The following is a 21,429-nucleotide window of genomic DNA, read 5'->3' as shown; positions in this document are numbered from 1 at the left end:
CAGATCGTGACCTGAGCCGAAGTCAGACGCTTAACCGACTGAGCCCCCCAGGCGCCCCTAGAACAGCAAACTTAATCGAAAAACACTGTGTGTGTCCGACTGCTCCACCAACTGGGTGTTCCCCAGTCTCTCTCCTCGGGCCACCCTACTCCCTGAGACACAACAATATTGAAATGGAGTCAATTAAAACCCTACAATGGCCTTGAAGTGTTCAAGTGAAAGAAAGTCATACACCTCGCACTGTAAATTGGAAGCTAGACATGATGGCGTTTAGTGAGGAAGGCACATCAAAAGCTAAGATAGGCTGACAGCTAGACTTCTTGCACCAAACAGTTAGCCAGGTTGTGAACACAAAGGAAACGTTTTTGAAAGGAATCAAAGTGCTACTCCAGGGAACACATGAGTAAAAAGAAAGCCCAAGAGCCTGACTACTGATAGGGAGAAAATCTGAGTGGTCTGGATAGAAGATCAAACCAGCTACAACATTCCCTTCAGCTAAAGGCTAATCCAGAGCCAAGCCCTAACTCTCTTCAATTCTACAAAGGCTGAAAGAGAACAGGGAGCTGTGGCAGAAAAGTGTGCAGCTGGCAGAGCTTGGTTCATGCAGTTTAAGGGAAGAAGCCATCTCCGTAACAGAAAAGTGCAAGGTTGAAGCAACAAGTGCTGGTGGAGAAACCACGGCGAGTTCTCCAGAAGAGGTAGCTAAGATCATTCACGGAGGTGGCTACACTAAGCAATAGATTTTCAGTGTAAGCGAAACAAGACTTCTACTGGAAGAAGATGCCATCTGAGACTTGTATAGCTGGAGAGAAGTCAATGCCTGTCTTCAAAGCTTCAAAGGACAGGCTGCCCGTCTTATTAGGGGCTCATGCAGCTGGTGACTTTCAGTCGAAGCCAATGTTCACTTACCATCTGTAAAATCCGAGGGCTCTTAAGAATTACGCTAAATCTACTCTGCCCATGCTTTATAAATGGAACTGCATTTATAAATGTGACAGGCGACAGCACATCTGTTTACAGCATGATCCACTGAGTATTTGGGGCCACGGTTGAGACCCACTGCTCAGAAAAAGAAAACCAGAAAAAAAAAGTTCCTTTCAAAATATTACTACTCATTGACAATGCACCCGGCCAACCAGGAGCTCTGATGGAGCTGTGCAATGAGATTAATGCTGTATTCATGCCTGCTAACACAACAGCCATTCTGCAGCCCGTGGATCAAGGAGTCATTTCAACTCTCAAATTTTTTTATTTAAGAAATACATTTCATAAGGTGATCGCTGCCACAGATAGTGATTCCTCTGATGGATGTGGGCAAAGTAATTTGAAAACCTTCTGGAAAGGATTCACCATTCTACATTCCATTAAGAACATTGGTGATTCACGGGAAGAGGTCAAAGTAGTAACATTAAGAGGAGTTTGGAAGAAGTTGATTCCAGCCCTCAGGGATGACTCTGACAAGTTCAGGACTTTAGTGGAGGGAGTTAAGTGCAGGTGTGGTGGAAACAGCAGGAGAACTAGAATTAGAAGTGGAGCCTGAAGATGGGACTGAATTGCTGCAATCTCATGGTCAATCTTGAATGGCTGGCGAGTCGCTTCTTAGGGAAGAGCCAAGAAGGTGGTTTCCTGAGATGGAATCTACTCCTGGTGAAGATGCCACGAAGATTGTTGAAACGACGACAAAGGATTTAGAATACTACATACACTTGGCTGATAAAGCAGCAGCAGGGTTGGAGAGGATCGACTGCGATTTTGAACGAAGTTCTACCGTAGGTAAAATGCTATCAAACAACATCACGTGCTGTAGAGAATTTGCGTGTGAAAGCAAGAGTCAAACAGTGTTGCGAACTTTGTCTTATTTTAGGAAATTGCCACAGCCACCTCAACCTCCAGCAGTCACCGCCCTGCTCAGCGAGCAGCCATCAACATCCAGGCAGGACCCTCCACCAATAAAAAGATTGCAACTCACTGAAAGCTCAGATTATGGCAACCATTTTTTTTTTTTTTTTTTTTTAGCAATACAGTATTTTTTACTTAACTATGCACATTTTAGACATATTATGATTGCACACTTAATAGACTATGGTATAGCAGAAACATGACTTTTATATGCACTGGGAAACCAAAAAATTTCTTTCGCTCACTTTGTTGAGGTGGTCTGAAACCAAACTCACAATATATCTGATATCTGCCTGAATATTGATGAGAGATTCTCTAGGTAGAATATTTGTGCCTTGGCATCTGTAGAAATTATGAATAAGTATTCCCAACCCCAGATTTTTGTAGATTTAATTTAGTCGAACCTCCATTGATTTTGCTGATATTAGTCATAACTCGCAATCACTTGCTATTTGGCTTTAATGTTATTTTTTGAATTTTTAAAATGTTTTCAGTGTACTTAAAATGTTTTGGGGTTTGAGAAGACTTTACTTACAAGTTCAAGTCCCTTCAACTACTTGTATATGTTGAGTCCATTGTATTTGCACACCCCCCTAACTGTTATTATATGGGAAATCACAGAATAATTTTTGAATATTAAATGTAGCTTCCCAGAAAATAAAACTTTGGCATTTGGGAACAAAGGTAACCATCTTAGCTTATCTTTAAGAGAGGTTTTAAGGAGTTCAGGAGTTCTTCTGTGAGGAGATTAAAAGAAGTCTAGGTTTCCAAATAAACAAACAAAGAGACAAAGAAACAAATAAATAAAACTCCACTAACCCGATCAGTTCATTTTTTAAAATCACTGTTGAGATATTAGGGGGAGGGGTATACTTTCCTTAGCAAATCAGTCATTTTCTTTCTAATACTTAGTTTCTGGCACTTTTTGACAAACTTTCATTTATATGAGGCATCCGGAGATCAGGTGTGCTGGAGTCAGGTGGATATGGGCAGGTTTTAGCAGAAGGGAACATGGCAAGAGCCACTTGGAAGGAGCGGGCTTGAGGCACCTTCCTCAGGGACAGCCGGTGGCCCTCGATCCACGTGTGACACACTCTTCCGCGACAGCGAAAAGGAGCTAAGCTTTCAGTCACCAAAACTCTCAGCCCCACTTACCAGCAAAAGTGCTGTAAATGAGTAGTGAAGTAATGACGAAATAATATCTGTAACATTAATACTTGAATGATCATGGTTTTTGCGGGGCTCTCATTTGTGCAAAGAGACACGTGAGTACACATCTGCCTATATGCACTTATACGCAGGTACGTATGTGTCTATGTATACTTGTTTTTGTGTGGCAACAGGGATACTTCCTGTAATTTTTTTTGTCCCTGAAAAGTATTGCTTCTCCTAGATCTTTGTAACAATACCACACTTGTCAAGTAGGAAGGTGCAGAAAAGAAGCCTTTTCCCAGCAGGGCAGCTACCACAGCATGAAGCAAACCACTGTTTTCTAAAGCTTTGACCACTCTTCAAGGTTGGCCCCTTTTAGAGTTGGAATAATCCTCACATTCGTGCAGTTTGCACACATTCGGTGCAACATGATATATTCATATGGAAGGGTAATAAGTTACACCACAGTTTCTCTACAAGGCATGCTCCTTCTCCATTTCGTGGACTAGTTCTTAGAGGAATCCATCTGTGAGATTGGGTTCTCCAAGAGACGGGACTTTAGAGGGATTCCCAACGGTTAAAATGGAACGCCCGCCCTCTGGTGTTCCTTCAGAGTATTGCCAGTTGGAAGATTTAAAACTTCAGTATTACTGAAGAGAAGGAAAGTCATGGTTTGTGCAGTTTTCTCCTTTGAATCCACTTTAATAACAATTGGAGTTCTTCTAGGGAAGGACTTGGTGAGGTATTCTTGTGAACCCGCTGGAGGAACCTCTTATCTCACTCCCTCTGCTTCCGGCTTAACATAGGATCAGCTTCCTTTTGATCTTTGGGAATTCTTCTCCCAAGTTTCTGGGAATCTTTGAAGTTGTCTCAAGTGTACTTGAGAATTATTCTCTTATAGATGAACTAACTTCTCTCAGCAGAAATCGGCTTGGAGGGATGAGGCATTCATTTCTATGGGGATCAATAATTGGAAAAGGAAACTGAAGAGTTCTGGAACATTGGGCACTGTTCCGAAAATGTTGGGGAGGGGGCGCCTGGGGGGCTCAGTTAAGCGTCTGACTTCGGCTCAAGTCATGATCTCAAGGTTGGTGAGTTCGAGCCCCGCGTCAGGCTGTGTGCTGACAGCTCAGAGCCTGGAGCCTGCTTCAGATTCTGTGTCTTCCTCTCTGCCCTCCCCTGCTCATGTTCTCTCTGCCTCTCAAAAATGAATAAATGTTTAAAGAGAATTTTAAAAGAAAATGTTGGTTGGAATGAATGATTCAGTCGGAGAAACAGGGCAAGGAAGAACCCTGAGGACACCGGACGCTTGTGGCAAGAATGAGAACATGCAAAATGTAGAGCCGGATGCACTGGAAAAGGTGTGTTATAATTCAGTCTGGTGGCCTAGAGGAAGGAGATGGTTACATCCCCATACCATAGCATGGCCCCTGTCCTTCCTCAAGTGGTAAAAGACCAACAGTTTCCCCGGCCTGGGCTTGGCAATAAGGCACAGCTGGAGTAGGTGATCCTAGAGGTAAATTACCAGACGCAGTGTCCTTGGGGGTTCAGCTAGCAATGAAGGAAACAGTCCAGGAACGGACTGGGTCATAAAATCCAAATAGAGATAAACAAAGGGGGTTGAGATCTGAACCAAAGTGCATCAGGGACTGAAAGAGAAGCTGCCTGAGAAATGCAGATATGGAAGGAATTTGTGAAGCCACGGTTCCACACCCTCCATGTTTCATGTTTGTTTCTGTCTTGTCTTCTTAGAATCCTCGCCACCATCTCAGGATCTGACATGCTTGCAGACCAAAATCGTATCCCTAATTCAGGTTGGCCCAGAGCCTGTAGATTCCCAGAGCTTTGAGTTGATGATGCAGTGAAGTTCTTTGGAAATTAGTTTGCTTTTTTTTCTACCTATATATCCTCTCCCTCTTTGTATGTTAGAGGTCAGTAAGCGGTACCTGTACAATTTTAGACTCCTGAAACTGTTATTTTAATTACTTTTAATCTCATTCTCATTCTCTGAAACCACGCCTTTGCATATCTCTACTGCAGCACTTAGCTGCTGGAGTTGTGTTACTTGTTTCCACGTCTACATATCCCATTTGTATTAGAGCCCCTTAAAACCAGAGACTGAGTCTTATTCATTTTTGTATTCTTAGCATCCAGTGCAGGATGTATTTGTTAACAAAAGAAAAGTGATTTAAAAATACTTTGCTGTGGGAGCGAACTACTGAATGATAAAGGTACATTCTAAAAACTGGAGGGTAGATAAACTGAGACCAGGTCAGTCATTTATGTTGGGGTAACGATGTGGCTTTTAAGTTTCTATTCTGTAACGGGCTGTCAGAAACTTGAACAAGTGAAAATAAGAAATAAAAATCAAAGAAGCATAATAGAATGTTCCTTATTTGCTTAGTATATAAAATGGCATTCAAAAGAGGCTCCTGGGCATCTTCTAAAATTTCAATCATACTATGAATGCATTTTCTCTATAAATCTCAAGTGTGACACATTTTGCAAGGGGAATCAAGGTTTGGTGGTCAGCACTGAGAATAATGGCTGATTTCTGATGGTTGGTTACCAAGGTTAATAATGAAGTGAGTAAAATGGAAAATCATAGATTGCCTTTTATGTCTTCCCGGAACACCCATCTTTCTCATTTTTGTTAAAACAATACTAATTGTCCTGAAATTTGTAGACTTGAGGACATCTTTCTGAGTGAGCACAAGTAATCGTAATCTAGTCAAATTCATTAAAAACCATAAAAACTCTTGTATTCTTTTTGGTTTTTTACCTCCAGCAAAATTGTGTAAGCAGTTTGAATTGCTTCACTGAGAGATGGCCTCTGATCTTGGTAAACCCCTTGATCCTGCTGACTCTGTGACTACAGTTATTTAAGAATCAATGTTCATTTGTCAAACAGGCAATGTTTTACTTCCAAATATTATAAACCATTTGCTCATTGGCAATTTGTTATAATTGTAAGTTGGTTTCCTTTTTCAAAAAAATCGTAATCCTGGGTTTCTGAGACCAATATTTTACCCGAGGAATAAAATAGATTTTCATTCAGCTCTTCAGAGCGATGGTTTCGATCATCCATGATCTTTTTTGGGGAGCACTGCGGAACCACCGAGATCGCTCCTTTTATTGCTACTTTGCAATGCTTGACTCTGTGCCTAGAAATTGACTATGTGCAAGGCATAGGCATGAAATATACATTCTTGGTAAGTTGGCTACTTGACCATGGGGCCTGTAACCTCATATGACTGCAAGAGTCACTAACAGATAAAAAAGGCATCCTGAAAACTGAGATAACACTTTTACAAAATAGAAAATTAAATGTTTTTCTCCATTAAATGTTTTTCTGAAAAAATTAATTGTTCTGTTTTTAAGTTACCCAATTCAACAATTGCCAAGGTTTGTATATAATGACTGACTTAAATTTAAAAATATATATATCAATGAAAAATCACAAGCATTCACTAAAGTGGAGTGAATAGTATAAGGGAGCCTCTATATAACCTCGACAATTATCAATACTTTGTTACTGTTGCTTGACTATTCCTTTTTCTTTCCTTTGTTGAAATATTTTTATTTTTTTAATGTTTATGTTTATTTTTGAGACAGAGAGAGACAGAGCATGAGCAGGGGAGGGGCAGAGAGAGAGGGGGAGACACAGAATCCGAAGCAGGCTCCAGGCTCTGAGCTGTCAGCACAGAGCCGGACGCGGGGCTCGAACCCGTGAACCACGAGATCACGACCTGAGCCGAAGTCAGACACTCAACCGACCCAGCCACCCAGGCGCCCCTGTTGAAATATTTTTAAAGCAAATCCTACATCATGTTGTTTCACCTGTAGATATGTGTATATCTCAAAAAGAACATTTTTTTTTAAAAAATACCAAATGCCATTATCACATCTAACAAAATTTAAAATGTTCCTTGGTATTAAATGATATTCAATTCAAAATAGATTTGGAAAATGATAGCGCATATGTGTGAGGTATTTTTCAGGAGGCAGGTAGTGCTTGGAGACTACATGCATTGGAAGCATTTGTCATAATTCTGTAACCACCCCCTCAGGTTGTGAGTCCTTGATCTAGACTACATTTATTAAGTGGTTAAAGGTAATTCTAACTTAGACCAAGATTTTTATTTCATTTTTGCATTTATTATGCATTTTATCTTCTTTTATTTTGCTTTGTTTTGTTTTTATTGTTATTTTCAAAGGATTATGACCTGACCTCCATTGCAAGATTTTTAATTGTAACACTGGATTATTATTCTAATGGGTTGCTAAGCTTTTATGGCAGAGAGTACTTAACAAATGAAATAATTTTAGGGGCGCCTGGATGGCTCAGTTGATTAAGCATCTGACTTTTTTTTTTTTTCAGCCTGTTTTATTTCTTGTTACTGCTTTATGACACTAAGCATCTAACTCTTGATCTCCCAGTCTTGAGATCGAGCCCTGTTTCCAGCTCTACGGGTTTACTTCCATGCTGGACATGGCCCCTGCTTGGGATTCTCTCTCTCTCCTCCCTTTGCCCCTCTCCCCATCTCCCCTGCTCGTGCGTGCGCTCTCTCTCTCTCTCTCAAAATAAATAAATAAATAACCATTTTAAAATAAATAAATAAATAGAGACAATCGTAGATCTTTTTGACATGCTAAAATCTGAGCTTCCTTATTTGATTCCTTACTTGAATCTGCTGTGCTCTTTTTTTATAATATTTATCATTTATTCACATATTCCCCAAATATGAATTTTGTACTATTTACATTATTTTTTAATTCAAATGATACCTTATGAATTAAAGTCTAAAAAGTATAATCTCGGGGCGCCTGGGTGGCGCAGTCGGTTGAGCGTCCGACTTCAGCCAGGTCACGATCTCGCGGTCTGTGAGTTCGAGCCCCGCATCGGGCTCTGGGCTGATGGCTCAGAGCCTGGAGCCTGTTTCCGATTCTGTGTCTCCCTCTCTCTGCCCCTCCCCCATTCATGCTCTGTCTCTCTCTGTCCCAAAAATAAATAAACGTTGAAAAAAAAAAATTAAAAAAAAAATAAATAAAAAATAAAAAGTATAATCTCCAAGAAGTGAAACATATTCATTGTAAAAGTGATAAAATTGCATAAAAATGAAGGGAGAAAATAATATTTTATCATCTTATGACCTAGAGAGAACCTCTGGTAATATTTCGATGTATCTAGTCTTCCGGGGGTGCCTGAGTGGCAGTTGGTTAAGCTTCTGACTTTGGCCCAGGTCACGATCTCATGGTTCCTGGGTTTGAGCCCAGGGTCAGGCTCTGTGCTGACAGCTTGGAGCCCGGAGCCTGCTTCGGATTCTGTGTCTCTTCTCTCTCTGCTCCTCTCTTGCTTGCACTCTCTCTCTCTCTCTCTCTTTCTCTCTCTCAAAAAATAAATAAACATTTGATGTACAGTTTTCTAATTTTCCCTATTAAAATTTGGCTCATTCTGCATTTATATAGTATTCTACTTTTCTATAATATTGTGAGCATTTTTCTTTTTCGTTATGATTATACATGTGATTTTTACAAGGTTCCATAATATATCACCATATGGATATAACATAATTCACTTCAACGTTATGCCTTTGCTGAGCCTAGATAGATAGATATATATATACGTGTATGCAAAACATTATTGTATATGTCTTCTGATTATTTCTTTTTATTTATTTTTTTTTTCAACGTTATTATTTATTTTTGGGACAGAGAGAGACAGAGCATGAACGGGGGAGGGGCAGAGAGAGAGGGAGACACAGAATCGGAAACAGGCTCCAGGCTCTGAGCCATCAGCCCAGAGCCTGACGCGGGGCTTGAACTCACGGACCGCGAGATTGTGACCTGGCTGAAGTCGGACGCTTAACCGACTGCGCCACCCAGGCGCCCCGATTATTTCTTTTTAAAGTAATTTAAAATTATCTAGTAATTATTCATTAGTGACAGGTCCCTTAAACTAATTGTTCCATGAAATACTGGACACAATGTCCTTGTTTGCTTTGACCTCCAAATCACTAGAATCTGCTCCATACTTCTCAAGTTCCTGAACACTTGGCATTTGCTGACTCCTTCTCAGTACCGCTCCTTTCTTCTTGTTGCATTACCTCTTGCCTTATTACCCAAGGAGTCCTAAGTTCTCTCACTCAGCCACAAAAAGCTTTCCAAATCTCAGTCTCTAACAGAGATGCAGGCCCGCCATTGGTGTTCTCTCAAACACAGCAAAGTTCTGAGCAGAACACAACAGGCCTTCAATGCCCACAATCTATCCTTAAAGAGCAGTTAGGATTATGGAGGCAATTTTCTTCCGTTAAGGAGCTACAGTCTTTTGCCTTGAACCTTTTCCAGGAATCGCTGAGGCAGTTGCTAAGAGGTAAGGCAAGGAAGTACTCATCAGGTACTTAGCACAATGCTTGGCACCGAGGCAGTGTGTGATAAAAGTTAATTGTTGATGATGATAATGATGATAATGGACACACCTCCTTCATGAATACATTGGTTCACACCTTGTGAAACTGACATTTCCATTGGCCAATGGTCCGTAGAATGGCATTCTAATAAGGTGTTAACATATGTTTAACCCATTTTGGAAAAAAAAAAAAAAACTTCTGACTTAAAGAAGCAAAACTTACTTGAAAAAAATATGCTCCCCTGAAAGAGCACTGTGGGTCATATCAATCATTCTGCAATATTACTTAGTAGTATTATATTTGTATACCTTTTCTTCAACTGCAAATCTTGAGCCTCATATACGTAAATCTCTCCCATTGTGGATAAGTTGGGGAAAGAAACAGGAACTGAATGATTAACATTTTTTAATGGGTGCAGATAAAAGACAGAGCAGAAACAGACACAAAAAAAGAAAGAAGGAAAGAAAGAAAGAAAGAAAGAAAGAAAGAAAGAAAGAGAAAGCCATGACAAAATAAACCAATTCTTCTCAGAATGACAATTGGGCAGCTTTCGAAGCCACTAAAAGCTTTGATAGAAAGTTTATCATGGGCTGAACAAAGGCTATATAATTTCATATACTGGGGAAAGGATTTGAGAAATGCCTATCAGCTATGCAGAATAATTTCCAGAAAGGTTAACAATGCATATTCTTTCTTGAGCATTCACATTTTTTGCGTCTCTTTGAATATAGCACAATCAGGAGATGCCACACTTAAAAAACCCTAAAACATTGTCTATTTATGTGGAGGCTCCTTAGTATTCAGTGATCTGCATGAAGGCAAAATTAACACCTGTATCATTAAAACCGCAGAAAAAGAATAGGCTAAGAATGTTCTAGCAAGTAAAAAGATGGTAAATGTGCACTGATTAAACACTCCCCATTACAGGGGTTCAAAATAGTTGAAATGTAATTTGATGGGAGAGACTTTTAGTTTTTCTTTAGAGACTATAAACATACTTGAGTTTGTACAAGTTCACTTAAGAAACCAGATTCGTTTTTCTCTTAAAGTCTGAAATTCTTTTTTTTTCAATTTTTTTTAAAAGTTTTTATTTATTTTTGAGAGAGAGAGAAACAGAACACCAGCAAGGGAGGGGCAGAGAGAGAGGGAGACGCAGAATCCAAAGCAGGCTCCAGGCTCTGAGCTGTCAGCACAGAGCCTGATGCAGGGCTCGAACCCATAAACTGTGAGATCATGACCTGAGCCAAAGTTGGACGCTTAACCAACAGAGCCACCCAGGTGCCCCTAAAGTTTGAAATTCTTAATAACAAATTGCTTGACCGCTCGCAGTTTCCGCAGCTTGGCAGCTTCATTCCAAGAGCATCAAGCCATCAGGTCCCAGAGCATAAGTACTCTCCACGTTTCTGCTTGCATTACATTTCCAACTCTCCTGTTGGTTAAAGCGAGTCACAGGATCAGTCAAAATGAAAGAGCTGGAAAGAAATTTTGATTGGAGGAGCTTCAAAGTTACTATGGATCTAGGACAGGAAAGAATTTGTGGCCATTTAAAAATTTTACCAGTGATGAATCTACTACAGATTTATAGATGGCTGAATTTATACACCACATAGCCCCATTTTATAAATGCATAACTAGTTTTCAAAAAAAAAAAAAAGTTTCCAAGATCTCAAAGATGACTAATGCCGAAATTAAAATTTGAACCCATTTCTACCTGACCTCACTGGTCTTACCATGCTGATTCCCCAGCAGCCCTAAAGGGCTAACAAATTTTCATTAGATTATAAAAATCCATAAGAAATAACACTATACAGTAGAGACAGAAGTTTGCCTTTATTCTTGAAGTGTGTGTGACATTTTGCTTACTTTTAGAGGAGTTTTATTTATTTTTATTTTTTTAATTTACTTATTTTTGACAGAGACAGAGCACTAGTGGGAGAGGGGCAGAGAGAGGGACACACAGAACCTGAAGCAGGCTCCAGGCTCTGAGTTGTCAGCAAAGAGCCCGGTGCGGGGCTTGAACCCATGAACTGTGAGATCATGACCTGAGCTGAAGCCAGACACTTAACTGAGCCACCCAGGCTCCCCACTCTTAAAAGAAGTTTTAGCTCCTTTGTCATTAGTCCCCACGTAAATCCATATACAGTTACTAAAGATTTCAAATTGGGAAATACAGTGCTATAGAATGAAATCTGGTTAAAATTTAAAATGCAATAATGACTTGAATCTGTCTCAAAGTCAGATGAGATTTCATATTGGTTCACTCATGACCATAGATATAGATAATTCCTGCAATAATCAGAGCAAAATGGAACCAAAAAACTTTGTGTTTCCTAGGCCTCAAAAAACTAGCGTGAGAGTGTGCGAACAAGCATATAAGAGAGGAAGACATGGAGAACGGCAAGAATGAAAGGAAAAGCGAAGAGGAAAACGAGAGCGAGCAAGAACCCGCAGAAGCATGTGGAAGGCACAATTACTTCAACTATTAGAAAGTACGATTGACCCTTGAACAAACAATACAAAGGCTAGTGGCACCAACCTCCCCCACAGTTGAAAATCCATGTATAACTCCTGACTCGTCCAAACTGAACTACCAATAGCCTACTGTTCACTGGAAACCTTACCAATAATATAAACAGTCGATTAACACGTATTTTGTGTGTTACAGTATTATATACTGAATTTTTAAAGTAAGGTAGAGAGAAGGAAATGTCATTAAGGAAATCATAAGAAGGAAAAATACATTTACAGTACTGTACTTATATTTATTGGAAAAAAATCTTCAAGGAAGTGGCCCCACACAGTTCAAACCTGTGTCGTTCAAGAGTCAGCTGGAGTTATACTTTTGCTCACTTAGAAGAATAGCAATTTTTTTTTTCCCAGACACATGGGATCTCATGAATGTGTTCTGATTTAATACTATGTACTTAAGGCCATTAAAAAAAAAGTTTTATTTTGAGATTATTGTTGAATCACATGCAGTTGTTAGGAATAACACAGAAATATCCCACTATCTTTTATGCAGTTCCCCCAGCGGTAATATCTTGTCAGATCATTTTGAAGGGAAAAAAAATAACAGAATCATTTCACTTAAAGAAATGATTAAGGCCCTGTAAGGCAAGAATTTTCAACATAATGAAAATCACTCAATGTAATACACTACATTAACAGAATGAAGGACAAAAGCCACACAACATCTTAATTAAATCAGAAAAAGCATTTGACAAATATGAACACCTTTTTTTTTTAATTTTTTTTTTCAACGTTTATTTATTTTTTTGGGACAGAGAGAGACAGAGCATGAACGGGGGAGGGGCAGAGAGAGAGGGAGACACAGAATCGGAAACAGGCTCCAGGCTCTGAGCCATCAGAGTTCGAGCCGCCATCGACGCGGGGCTCAAACTCACAAACCGCGAGATCGTGACCTGGCTGAAGTCGGACGCTTAACCGACTGCGCCACCCAGGCGCCCCAACACCTTTTTATGATAAAAACTCCCACAGCAAATTAGGAATAAAAGGTAACCATCTCAACATAAAAAGGCCATATATGAAAACCCACAGCTAACATCAACATAAGAGTAGAAAACCCTAGGGGCACCCAGGCGGATCAGTCGGCTGGGTGTCTGACTTCAGCTCAGGTCATGATCTCACCTTTGTGAGTTAAGGTCTCATGTCAGGCTCTGTACTGACAGCTCAGAGTCTGCTTCGCAGTCTGTGTCTCCCTCTCTCTCTCTGCCCCTCCCTCACCCATACTCTGTCTTTCTCTCTCAAAAAATAAACATTAAAAATTTTTTTTATTTTTTTTATTATTTTTTTCAATATATGAAATTTATTGTCAAATTGGTTTCCATACAACACCCAGTGCTCATCCCAAAAGGTGCCCTCCTCAATACCCATCACCCACCCTCCCCTCCCTCCCACCCCCCATCAACCCTCAGTTTGTTCTCAGTTAAAAAAAATTTTTTAAATAAAATAAAATTCTTTTAAAAAAGTGTATAAAACCCTAAAGATTCTACCAAAAATAATACACTGTTAAAAACCAATAAAGTCAGAAAAGTTGTAGAATACAAGTAGGTGAAAGATTACACATTGAAAAGTATATCAGGGCACCTGGGTGGTTCAGTTGGCTAGGCATCAGACTTCAGCTCAGGTCATGATCTTGCAGTTTGTGAGTTCAAGTCCCCATCAGGCTCTGTGCTGACACCTCAGAGCCCGGAGCCTGCTTTGGATTCTGTGCCTCCCTCTCTCCCTCTGGCTCTCTCTCTCTCTCCCCCTCTCTCTCTCAAAAATAAATAAACATTAAAAAATTTTAAAAACTATAAAATATGCTGCAAGAAATTTTAAAAGATACAAATAAATGGAAAGATATCTCATGTTCATGTATTAGAAGAAAATATTGGTCACATGTCAATCCTACCCAAAGCAATCGACAGATTCAAAGCAGTCCCTATCAAAACCCCAATGTTATTTTTACAGTAAAAGAAAAACCCATCCAAAAGTTCATATAAAAATTTAAGGGACCCAGAATTGCCAAAACAACTTTGAAAAAGAATAAAGTTGGAGGACATACACTTTCTGATTTCAAAACATATTGCAAAGTTACAATAATCAAAACGTTATGGTACTGGCATAAAGACAGACGATAGAATGGAATGGAATGGAATGGAATGGAATGGAATGGAATGGAATACAACACAATCGAATACAATTGAATACAATCAAATAGAAAGAATAGAGAACAGAGAATAGAATAGAGAGTCTATAAATAAACCCTCATGTATGATGAAATGATTTTTGACAAGAATGCTGAGACCATTCAATGGGGGAAAGGACCATCTCTTTAACAAATGGTATTAGGAAAACTAAGTATCCACATGCAAAAAAAAAATGAAGTTGGACCCTTATTTTTCTTTCTATAGGAACTGAAATGTACTAAAGACCTAAACAGAAGACCCCAAGTGATAAAACTCTTAGAAGAAAGTACAGGGGAAACACTTCTTGACATTGGATCTGACAATGATTTCTTGGCTATGACAACAAAGCATAGACTACAGAAGCAAAAATAGACAAATGGGACTACATCAAATTTAAAAACTTTTTGCATCAAGAGTCACAATCAGCAAAGTGAAAAGGCAATCTATAGAATGGGAGAAAACATTTGCAAATTATATATTTGATATGGGTGAACATCCAGAATATATAAAGAGCTACAAGTCAACAACAACAAGAAAATCACATAACTAAATTTAAAAATTGGCAAAGGATTTGAATAAACATTTCTCCAAAGATGATATACAAATAGCCAATATAATGGCATGTGAGATGCTCATCATCACATATCATAAAAGGAAAGCAAATCAAAACCACAATGAATATCACCTCACACCCGTTAGCACAACTACTATAAAGTAAACAGAAAAAAAAGTTATTGGCAGTAAAAAGTATTGGTGAGGATGTGGAGAAATTGGAATCCTTCTACATTGGTAGTGAATATGTAAAATGGTACAGTCATATGAAAAATAGTATAGAGTTTACTCTAAAATTTTTTTAAATTACCTTATGATTCAGCAATCCCACTTGTGGGTATATACCCAAAAGAATTCAAAGCAGAGTCTTAAAGAGATATCTGTACATCCATGTTCTATGCAGCATTATTCACAATAGCCAAGAGGAGGGAGCAACCAATCTATCATCAGATGAACATAGAGAGAAAATGTGGATATACATACCAATGGAAGGCTATGCAGCCTTAAAAATGAAGGAAATTTTGTCACATGTGATGGATGGATGTACATGGGCGATCCTCAAGGAAAATAGACAAAATGAACTAACCCAATCATAGAAAGACAAATACTATATAATCTACTCAGATGAAATTTATAAAGTAGTCAAAATTGTAGATAAAGAGAGTAGAAAGGTGGTTGTCAAGGGCGGAAATGACGAAGGGGAGGGCATTAGTGTTTGATGGTCACAGTTTCCATTTGCAAGATCAAAACATTCTAGAAATCTGTTGTACAACAATGTGAATATACTTAGCACTGCTGAACCATATACTTAAAAATGGTCAAGACGGTAGATTTCATGTCATGTGTTTTTTCACCGCAATAAAAAAAAAATGGCGGTAAAACACATTCCTTCTCTTCTTGTCAGTTTCCGAAGTTCAAAAGCTGAGGTTTGCTCAGTGAGTTATTTCATCAATGAAGTCTCCAGTTTTACTGAAAACATTGGTGATGACAAAAATGAGAGCACTTAATACCACCAAAATTTCACACTCCTGACCATCTGCTTTTTTAGAGTAAGTGAATCTTGAAGACAAATTAACATGTGGCATATGAAAGAGAGGCAGAGAAATTGGGACTCTGCCCAGACCTTCAAAGACCAGCACTATCCATTTGATTTGAGAGCAGTTTTCTAACATATGGGTGGGTCCTTCACATTCCAGGCCAAGCCATTTCTTTATATAAACAATCCCCTGCAGTTCAGTTCATCCCATGATCTTCTGTTATAATCATTCAGCTTCAAGCACAGCAACGGGTACACCTGATTGATTACACCTCTGATCACACTCCTTCAGATTTGGCTTTCACAGACAACTGATTCTTCCTATGTCTTCGCATAGGATAGATTAGAATAAGCGGTAAAATGTAAATCTTCACAGAGCCATCGAAGCCGAGTTCTTTTGTCTGAAAACCTTTAGGCAAGCAAACGAAGGGCATCCTTGGCATTTTTAAATAGATCAGGGCTGAACCAGCAGCGGCAGCACGGGAGAACTTGTTAGAAATGCAAATTCTCCGGTCCCAGCCAGACCGACCAAATCAAAAACCCTGGAGTGGGTTTCAAAACCCACCAGATGATTCAGATGCCAGCTGAAACCTGGGAGCAACAGCTTCTTCGCCTCTATGTGACCAAGGCCAAATAAACTTGTTTTAACAGTAAATATGGAAAAAGTGACAGCAGGTGGCAGTGTTTGACTATTTCTGCCTTTTTCATAAATCCATACTCTCTATAGGACAAATCAAGTTACCAAACCTGAACATTTTATCACAGGTAAAGAAAAGAATTTCATTGTTATTTTTCTTTCCAAAAAAAAGAAGACAAACTATTTCCTTGAAGATACGGAATATATATATACACATATATATATATGTGTATATATATATATATATGTATATATATATATGTATATATATATACACACACACATATACACATAAATATATATACATAAATATATATATACACACACACATATATATTATATGTATATATATTAATGTGTATATAAGTGTATATGTATATATATAATGTGTATATAAGTGTATATATGTATGTGTGTGTGTGTGTTTCCTCTTTGGGGAACTTTGGGAGATTTAGCTTGGAGATATCTTTTAAATTGTATTACATCAAGATACAAAAGCGCCTATACTGACTGGAACCTCTTAGGTATTTTCAAATAAAGTCAAAGAATTTTCATTTCTCCTCCCCAGCCACCCTGTACTTTTTTTTTTTTTTCTATTCTCTGCAGCCAGGACTTTGACTTGTCCAATACACATATGTGTCTCTGGTGTGAACAGTGAACTTAAGAACAGTTTATATTTTGAAAAGGGCTCACTGCGGTACAAGCCAGAGTTTCAGTCATAGCAAATAGGATGAGGTTGGAAAAGAGTTATCGCTGCCTTAAGAGATTACAGGACATACATGTGACTTCATAGCAAGAAAGTCAGGTTTTCCAAAGGAAATGATTCCTTTTCCCATTAATGGATCCAACACCAGCCGCTTTCTGATCATCGGTGGCTGTAGGGATGCCGCCCTGATTTGCCTAGAGCCTTCTAGAAGCCTGTCCTCCCAGTGACCCTCCCTGGGTCACAGAGATTCTGGCCCACAGCACTGGGCTTGTTCAAAGAAGGAGAACAGACAACGTACTGAGTCCCATTCACCACACTCTGTAAGCACAAAGGTTTTTCCTTTTAACATTATTGTACCCTGAAGGGCTTTTCCTGATAAATGGCCCTTTGAATGATGGGTATAATAGCATAATGCCAGTGACAGTAAATACAGTCAGGGCTACTGCCGCCTATTAACTGAAGCTTTGTTTTCTGATGTTCTCTTATATTTCACATAAATTTGTTCCTGTCAGCGATCCTAAGCTATGGAGGCAAGATTCCATACACGGAAGGCAATGTTTGAACTTCTCTACCAGCGGCACGTTAAATAGATTTTCCCGATGCCCTCTTACATTTTAACGTTCGTGCTGCCGCAGAGAGAAATACATCAGTGCCTCTCCAGGTCAGGATCCTATCTTGTCTTGAGATCACGTTTCATTATGCCCCGAGCCAAGAATGCACGGGGTCTGATCCACAGCCAAATAATGTGATTCTGGGACATAGATCGGGATTACTGAAGATAAAGTGGCCTGGCCGTGAGGCGTACTGTAAGAACACACGTGCTTATTAGATCGCATCCCGTGTCTGTGGCGGCTGCCCTCCTGCCAAGACTGAGTGCTACTAAGCTCATCCCTCCCCGCAGCTCCCCTGCGAGTCGTAAGTTTGCTTTCACTCCAAGAGCAAAACGTAACAGTGAAAGAGGCCCCCGTTCTGCACAAGATCTACAAGCTGTCAGTTCGTCTGGGGACAGAGGCTGGCTTCCAGCTGGTGGAGTACCCCGATAACGCCAAGTGGCACCCTCACAGGTGCCTGAATGAGTCACCGATTCTCTAGGTTCTTTGTGCTGCTCGCTGTGGCTTACGTTGTAAACACATGGAGGTTGCAAGCCTCCCACGTTGCTTCAAACATCTAAAAACAGCTTTTAGCCTCTGTGCGTCCCCCCCCCCCACCCTTATATGGTAACAGCTGAGTTCTGAACCCCTGACTGAGCAGGGCCCTATCTATGAAAGGAACATGGAAGTCAAAGACAATATCAATGGCTGACAACCTAGAGGGGCTTTTTTATATATGTGATAAAAGCATGTTTAAAGCAGGTATACCGTCAACCACTTTTTGAATGGAGTCACAGGTATGGGACCCTAAGGAGGAAGTCATGAACCTTAGAAGGACTTCAGCATTCATGACTGAAACCCACTGGGTTGTAAGTGAAAAATCAAACAGGTAGAAGTGGTTCTTTTGTCATTTTATTTCTTTCATTTGCAGCCTCCCTTATATAAAGGGTGCAGGAGAGTCTCATAGTTTCTTAAGAGGGTAGGGGGCAGACCATCTCCATCAAAGTCATCTGGGGTGCTTGCTAACGGTGTATTCCCAGCCCCCATCAAGAATCAGAATCACTAAATTTGGGGCCTCAGGAATCTGTATTTTATTTTTTTTTAATTTTTTTTAACGTTTTATTTATTTTTGAGACAGAGAGAGACAGAGCATGAACAGGGGAGGGTCAGCGAGAGGGAGACACAGAATCTGAAACAGGCTCCAGGCTCTGAGCTGTCAGCACAGAGCCCGATGCGGGGCTCGAACTCACGAACCGCGAGATCATGACCTGAGCCGAAGTCGGCCGCTTAACCGACTGAGCCACCCAGGCGCCCCAGGAATCTGTATTTTAACTTTTTTATGTATTTAATTTAATTTAATTTGTTTAACGTATTTAATTTTAATGGGTACTCTTTTTGGACACTGAATTTTGAGAACCATTTCACCAGGATCTTAAGAGACTTTCAGATCGCTAGTTAACAATGGAATCCCCTAAAGAGTTAGCATGGGACACAGTGGGCTCCAAGATGCTTTCAACCCTCCTGCAGAACTGCCCGAAGGTAGGTGGTTGTTCTTACTGTGTACGAATCCTCCCCAACATACAAATCTCTCAGGGGCAATAGTGTGGCCTCTCCCTTCCTTTAGATTTTCAGCAGTGGCAATAACAATGCTGCTGTAAGTAAATTGGGCAAATAGTCTTGTAAGACTAGACATAAAATGCAGCATAGAGTAAGTGAAATAAGGCAGAACAATTATTTGCACTTATTGTATTACCCTTAAAGGAATATCCCACTGGTATTTAGTCAGGATACATCTTCCCCAATTGCCTACTTTCACGAAGCCCACAAGGACACGGGAAGGTGGATGAGAGGGCTTAAGTGCTCATTGGCAAAATTCTGTTAAGAGGACAGTGCTTATGGACTGAGGTGAAACCTAGGGTGACCCCAAAAGGGGTCCTAGAGCTAGAAAAGGCCCTGGCATATGCTGGGTGTTCAATAAATGCTTGTGGCATGAAAATGAACATTGTGTTCCCAGTGCTTCTCCCTTTTCGCTGACTCACAGCCTCCTCCACATCCCATCCTGTTGTTTTCCCTACCTATTTGCCCTAATGAGCAGAAGAGCCTACTAAATACCTGCAATGCTTACTCTGAAAACATCCAGCGGTATTAATGAAGAGAAATGGTCTTGGTGAATCCCATCAGACATCACTTGCTACCGTTCAGACAACGTCAAGCATTAGATCTTAGCAGAGACCCTAAGGTGATGAAGTTTCGGTGCAAATCAAAATGCCTCTAGGCAGTCTTTCCCGAGAATCTCGGTCATTTCTTCTTTCTACTCATGGACACTGCCTTAACTATGGTAATTGGAAAAGACTACTTCACATGGATTATTGCAGGTGGTTTTAACGCCTGCCTCTAGAATGCAAGCTCAGTGAAGACAGGAACTAAAAATACACTTAACGCTCTTTATAGCCACAAAGAGGTTACAGAGTTTCAGCAGCTTGCAGGCAGTTAAAAACTACCTTAACAGCAGAATGAATGACAGCCAGGATCCTGGCAAAAAAAAGAAAAAAAAAAAAAAAAAAAAAAAGAAGCCAGGAAAAAAGTACTCACGCCAAGAGGGGGCTGCTGGATGGTAACATGGACGCCTGAGGGAGAAACCAGTGGTAAGGTCCTGCTCATAAAAGAGATTCAGAGCCAAATGCTCACTTACTCCCAAGGACTAGCCTGACTCTGAGCATGCTTTTTTTCGGTGGGGGGGCCAGGAGGGAAGAGGAAAGAGAAAGAAAGAAAAAAATATGGAAGCTCCAACAGCCTCGGGGCCCAAAGTATTTGTACCGGTTCACGGAGCTTCTCGGCCTCCCTATCCTGCGCCTGCTGCAAGTGAATGACCCCCTCCCATCCTTCCCATTGGGAAACAGGTGTCGCCTGCCAATTAGGATTTAAACATCAACAGGGGCTTCTTGAGAGAATGATGACAAGCCTAATTGCAAGAAGCAGCTGTAGAGCCCTTGGCTACACTGGGGCGGGGTTTATTAATCCCCGTTTTGCTGGGTGCCTGGCACAGAGCTGGGGTCAGCTCCCCTGTCACAGGGTTGAAGCTGTAAAATGTAGGGCGAGTATTTAATGGCCTGAGCTCCGCAGGAGGGATTAGAGCACTCGGCACTGATCCTGTGAGTTGGGCGTGTAAAAGTCAAGTGGGCACAAAGGCACTGTCAACAGGCAACATCAGTTCAAAGGGCTGCCACCGCCATAGAACGCGACCAGCACATTTACCCAATGCCGTGTGAGTTATTCAATCTTCCCGTTTTTACTGGCCTGTTGTCGGGACCCCACCCCTTGTCCAGGCTAAGAACCTGGAGGTTCTCAGAAGTGTGGCCTCACGATGGTTAGTGACATCTGCTTCCGTAACGTACGTACATTACATAAGCCCGGATTGGAAGAGAGCAAGAGAAGTGTGGGAGTGCAATTGGACGCGATAGGTGTGCAAGTGGCAAAGCCAAGCCAACAGGAAGCAACAACAACGACGACGACGACGACGACAACAGAGTGTTGTCTGTGTGAGGGGCCTGTGTGATTAAAACTTTTAAAAGAGATTAAAATTATTACCTTGGAAGAGCCTTCTGTTTTCCTAGTGGCAGAGCCTCATGAGATTCTTCAGGGTCCTTCTATGGGTGTGTTTTCCACACAGCATGTCTGTGGATACACGTTCCTGTGCACGTGCTTATATGCTCAGACATCACCTGCTAGGGAAGCCCTTCTCGGTTCTTCTCTGTG

At 40.4% G+C, this 21,429-nt stretch overlaps 1 pseudogene; it reads left to right on the top strand.

Annotated features, from left to right (window-relative positions):
* Positions 1-196: 196 nt before the first annotated feature.
* Positions 197-21,216, top strand: LOC123609956 (annotated as a pseudogene).
* The last annotated feature ends 213 nt before the right edge of the window (positions 21,217-21,429 follow it).

This window comes from Leopardus geoffroyi, chromosome B2, assembly GCF_018350155.1.
Source record: "Leopardus geoffroyi isolate Oge1 chromosome B2, O.geoffroyi_Oge1_pat1.0, whole genome shotgun sequence".
NCBI lineage: Eukaryota > Metazoa > Chordata > Mammalia > Carnivora > Felidae > Leopardus > Leopardus geoffroyi.
This window is presented reverse-complemented; position numbering and strand designations above follow the sequence as displayed.